Consider the following 5793-nt stretch of genomic DNA (forward strand, 5'->3'; position numbering starts at 1 on the left):
ATACTCATAACAAACCCTTTGATTCTTGGTTGATCTGATCAGTTACCATCAATATCAGTGGATCTTGGGTGTTGATGGGGTTAAAACCCTAATCCACCAAAATGGATGATTGATCTTGACGATGACTTGATCCATCCCTTGACCTCTGTTTGTTTTTTCCTTATGTGTGATTGTTACATTCATGCATACATGTGCATCATAGCATTCATCACAAAAGTAAATTTCAAGGAACTAAGGTCGTGTTTGCAAATATTTTCAGACCATGGATTGTGGACGAAGGAACACTAAGAAATACGGTTTCATATGTCCAAATTTGAAAAAGTTAAGGAAGCTAGCATCCTTTGTAGTTGATCTCGTGGATTTCAAAGAGCGTCATGGGAAGCTTATGTATGTGATGTCTATTGAGGTTGTTGAGGGACTTTTAAGTGTGTTGGTTCAGTTCTATGACCCTCTCTACCGATGCTTCACCTTTCTCGATTATCATCATATGCCTATGTTGGAGGAGTATGCATATCTCTTGGGTATACCCGTATCTGACAAGGTGCCTTTTAGTGGATTAGAGGAGATTCTGAAATCTCAAGTCATTGTTGATACTCTTCATTTGAAGAAGTCTGAGATTGAAGCAAATATCACAAAGAAAGGAGGTATCTGAGGTCTTACTTCTGAGTTTCTGATTGGGAGAGCTACCGCTTTTGCTCAAGCTGGTAGTATGGAAACTTTCGAGACTATCTTCGTATTGCTTATCTAAGGTCTAGCTTTATTCCCTAACATTGACAACTTTGTCGATGTTAATGCCATTAGAATCTTCTTGATTGGGAATCATGTTCCGACTCTATTGGGTGACATGTACTTCTCTCTACATCTAAGGAATTCTAAGGGCAATGGAACCATTGTGTGTTGCATTCCTATTATGTACAAATGGTTCATTTTGCACTTGCCTCAGACACCGGTCTTCTTAGAAAACAAGCAATGTCTATGGTGGTCCCAGAGACTTATGTATCTCACTTATGATGATATTACTTGGTATAATCCTGTATTTGATGGTTTGAAGATTATTGATAGTTTTGGTGAATTCTCTAATGTGCCTCTCGTCAGTACACAAGGAGGAATCAATTACAACCCTATTTTGCCTCGTCGCCAACTTGGGTTCCCCTTGAAGGATAAACCTAATAACATTCAGTTAGAAGGTTTGTTCTATCAAGAGTGTAAATATCCCCAAAACATGAAGGGTAGGATGGTGTGTGCTTGTCATAGTCCCCGCGGAGTTTCCTCTTTTGATGAAAGATTTCCCCATTCAGACAGTATTTGATTATGAGCAGTATTAGTGTAGTTGTCCCCTATAGGGTTGTCTCCCATTTGATTTGGTATTGATCTAAAATCCCTCACATCATTCACTTGTTGCTATGAAGTATATATATATATATACCTCAGTTTGAAATGTGGATCCTCAACATATCTCTTTTATCCTCAGCTTGTTGGTTGATATCCTCAGTAGTGCTTTCGTCCCCTGCGAAGTTGCAAAGCTGTATTTTCTCCTCTCCCAGAGAGTTTGAGCTTTAAGCAAAGCTATATATATTCTTCATTTCCTCTAAGCGCTGAGTCTTCAGCAGTTTCCGGTTGGATGCATGTTCTCCATGTCTTTCCCCAACCAGAGTTGAGCATTGAATTTGGATTGTGATATCCTCAGCCTTCCTTGAGTACATGGTTGTGTGATATCCCTAGGGAATTGAATATTTTAAGATAGGATTTATATCCTCGAGGATTTATTTTCATCCCTAGAAGGTTCTCCAATTGGTGTTCCCATCCTTTTGAGATTAACCGAGTATCTACTTATGATGATTGAATCTTCATGTTTGGATCTTTTATGCTCGTTTGTCAGCATAATCATATACATATTCAGGCATATACATGCATAAGCGTAGCATCAGATATTTCATTGTGCATTTTACGCATTGACCTGATTTTTATGATCCCCTATCTTGGTGATATCATTTCCCCATGCTTATGTGGTGTGTATGTACTCCTTCAATGTAGAGTGTCAGTCCCTTAAGCAAAGAGAGTTTATCCTTTCTTCCTCCCCACTGATTTATTTCCTCGTGGATGATTATTATTTCAATTTCCTCCCCAGTTCATTATCTGGATGTAATCACTCCCCTTGTGTTATATCTTCATTGGGTTGAGTCTTGTTTGACCATTTCTTTCTAGTTCTTACCTAGATAGATCTTTTGGTCTTCTGAGGGTTTATTACCCAGTAACTGCTAATATCTTTCTTGATGTTGAGTACTTTACCTCTGTTAATTTACCCAGTAACCGATAAAAGGTAATTTAATTGTTTGATTTCCCCGACGAATCTACTTTCGTCTCCTCAACGGGTTATCTTCTCTTTTCGCCAGAAGATTATCATTGTTTAATTACCCAGTAACTGGTAATTGTTTATCCTTTCTTCCAGCTGGTCGTTTATCTGTTATCTACCCAGTAACTGGTAGTTAACAAGAAATTCTCTTTGAATTTTTACCCCGACAGTCTATCCTTGATATGTTTACCCAGTTGTAGCGGGGTATTCGTTACCATTAGAGATATTGACTAAATCTAAGGTAAACCATACAAGTCGAGTCGCCACCGCACTTCTATTTATCCAAAGGAATGGTTAGAAAGCGAACAAAAACCTAAAATTTTTATCGAATCAAAAACTAGTAAAAATGTCAGAGATCTGGGTAAGGGGGTTGGTTATGCAATGGGAAGGTTTTAAGCACCCAAAATATCCTAGGTACTCCTAGGGAGCCCTTTTCATTTTTGTTGTAAGGTTGGTATTTTGTGAAAATTTATTTGTGCAAACATGATTGAAGAGATGAGAAGAGAATATACAAGTTATTTACATTTTGTATTTGGATGGATGAACCCATTGCCTACGTATCATCTTAAAAATAGATTAGGATCAAAACCTCGTAGTTCGGGGTAAAAAATTTCAAAAGAAGTTGGTGAATTGATTGGTCCAAAAGCCTTAAGGTCTTTTGTTATCCGAGGGAGAAAACTCAACCTAAAACCACAAATCCACCATGTGAGGATAGCTTCAACATGCTAGCGAGGGGTTAACCCTATAATAAGCATGGAAGACTCATTGTCCATCACTAAGGATATAGGTGAGTATTACATCTACCTCAAGGATAACTCAAACCTAATAGCTAAAGGTTATGAAAAAAAGTTTTGATTAAGAAAGTGGCCTTTGAAACCACAAAAGTATTTGAATGAATTATATTTACCAATGAGAAGTATTTACAAAATATGGTCAAAGTTGATTTAAAGGTTCAATTCAAAATAAGTGTTATGAAAAGAAAGTTTGAAAATCAAAAGCATAAGGCTTAGGTTTCTAATGTTGGAAAAGAAATGTTAAATGCTTGCACACAAGTTTTGGCTTGGGTTAGAGTGGAGGGAAGAAGAAGAATGGCTAAAGTCCTAATCATATAAGAGATAAGGGATAAGAAGCAAGACCACAAATGGAGTTCCTCTCTTGAGATCATATTGATGATCCAAGTAGCTCCCATCCTTTGGAATATGCAAGCAAAACAATAGTAAGCTCAAGCAATCAACATAATCAAACAAGCTCTTGGAAAGTTCCTCAATGGCTCTTAGATCTCTCTCTCTTAGAAGCTCATGGCAATGGTTCCTCTCTTAGGCCCAATGTTGAAATCCCCAGTACAAGAACACACACATTAAAAAGTTCTATCAAACAAACCAAGAATGAACAAGAAGGAGTTTAGAAAGTGGTCTCTTAAAAGTTATCTTTAGCATTTATAGCATTCTAAAGGCCCAATGCCTAGTTGCTCTTTGACTTATATAGCACTCTAAAGGACCAATGCCTAGTTGCTCTTTGACTCTAAATTTACATAGGGAAAGTCCTAAAGTCTAAGTCCATTTGTCCATTTCTTTGCATTTGGTCCACAACAAACAAAACAAAACACAAGCACAATGATATATACATAATTATGTGCTCAAGTGAGCAAAAGGCAAATTGCATTAACATAAACATGTGCTCAAATGAGCAAAGGAAAATCAAATGAATAATATGTGCAATAATAGTAAATTGCATAAATGTAAAGTGCAAGAAGTAAATGTTAATGGTTAATGGTTAATGTTAGTAGTTAGTGTGCCATAAGGCAAATTTAGCGCTATGTTAAGCAATCGTAATTGGACTTATGTAGAAGTCACAACTATCTGAGGCCAGTCAATAATAATGTAGGCAACAACACAAGTTAAAGGTCTTGATTAGTGAATCAAACTCCAACAACTTGTCATGCCAAAAAGAAGATGAGAAATGATCTTGTATTGATTTAGGTTCTTTGCATGATTTAGGAAGCAATCTATCCTTAATGCAAAGCCATTCACTTGATCCATGATCAAGATGAATTAGATTTGAATCAAGAAAGATTAAACCTCCATGTATCAATGCTAATCACCAATCTTTAACTCATTGATCAAAAAAGAAAAGAAGAAGAAGAAGAAGATGATGATGAAGAAATTAAAGTGCATTAATGGAAATGGTATGTACTAATCAACAAATGTTGACAAAGATAGGGAAGATCAATGACAAACAATAGAAAACAGAAGCAAGATGAAGATTATAAGTCAAGAAACAAGTCAAATATTTTTGGCATTTTTAATATTTAAAATAAAATTTTAATTAAAATAATAAAGAAAGGTCAAACTTCAAATTCACTTCAAATCAACTTTGAAAAGTCCAAGTGAATTATCCCAAGTTCAACAAGGTCAAACAAAGTTTGATAAAAAATTTCAGCATTTTTAGAAGTCAGAAACTATTTTAAATCAATTAAAAATGCATAAAAATAACCTAATTGAATTAAAATCTCAAATAAATCTCAAATCAATTAATAAATTGATGAGAATATTTTTCATAGATCTATCATCATTCAAAGAGGTTGGAAAAATATTTTTGTATTTTTTTAATATCAAAAACTATTTAAAATGAATTAAAAATAACCAGAATAGAGAAAATTCATGAAAACTATCAAATGATAAAATAAAAAATATTAAAAATCATTTTTAGAAACTAGAAATTAAAAGAGAAATAATGCAATTGGTCCCATAATTTTTGGACCAATAATGAAAGAGATATGAATTTTAGGAATAAAATGGAATTAAAAGAAATAAAAGAAAATAAAATTAGAAATTAGAAATTATGGAAAATCCACACGCGTTGGATCCATGCTCATTAATTGAGCTGGAGCATCAGACGGCTGTGGCATGCGCGCGCATCATGATCCTCAATCAACTGAATAACACAAACATTTAAAAAAAGTCATAAGATCCAAGAGCCCTGATTCAATCTGGGAATCATTATCAACGATCTGGATCGAAACTGGCAAACGGACGGTGGCCAGCGCCACCGTCTTCTCCGGCTAGCTCCGGCGAAGGTCCAAATTTGCAGAGGAGAAAATGTTAACCAAAATGCAAGATCTAGGTATCATTCGAAAGTTGGGGTGATGTACATTACCCCTGTGCCACTCAATTCCATTCTAGATCTCTAGATTGAGAGAAATCAGAGGTGGAAGTTCTGTGGTGTTCAAGTGACTCAATGATTTTCAAAAATTGAAAGCACAATAATGTTGCCTCTATGCAGAGGACTTCAGATCACACAAAAACAAGGCAAATGGAACAATATACAAGTTGTTTCGAAGTAAAATTCAGTTGAGGAAAACCTTTGAATTGTGAGGAATTGAGTCAAGATCCTTGGATTCTTTTGCAAACAGAAAGCTCTATGGATCGAGTTGAGAAGGT

This window comes from Lathyrus oleraceus, chromosome 3 (genome assembly GCF_024323335.1).
Source record: "Lathyrus oleraceus cultivar Zhongwan6 chromosome 3, CAAS_Psat_ZW6_1.0, whole genome shotgun sequence".
Taxonomy (NCBI): Eukaryota; Viridiplantae; Streptophyta; class Magnoliopsida; order Fabales; family Fabaceae; genus Lathyrus; species Lathyrus oleraceus.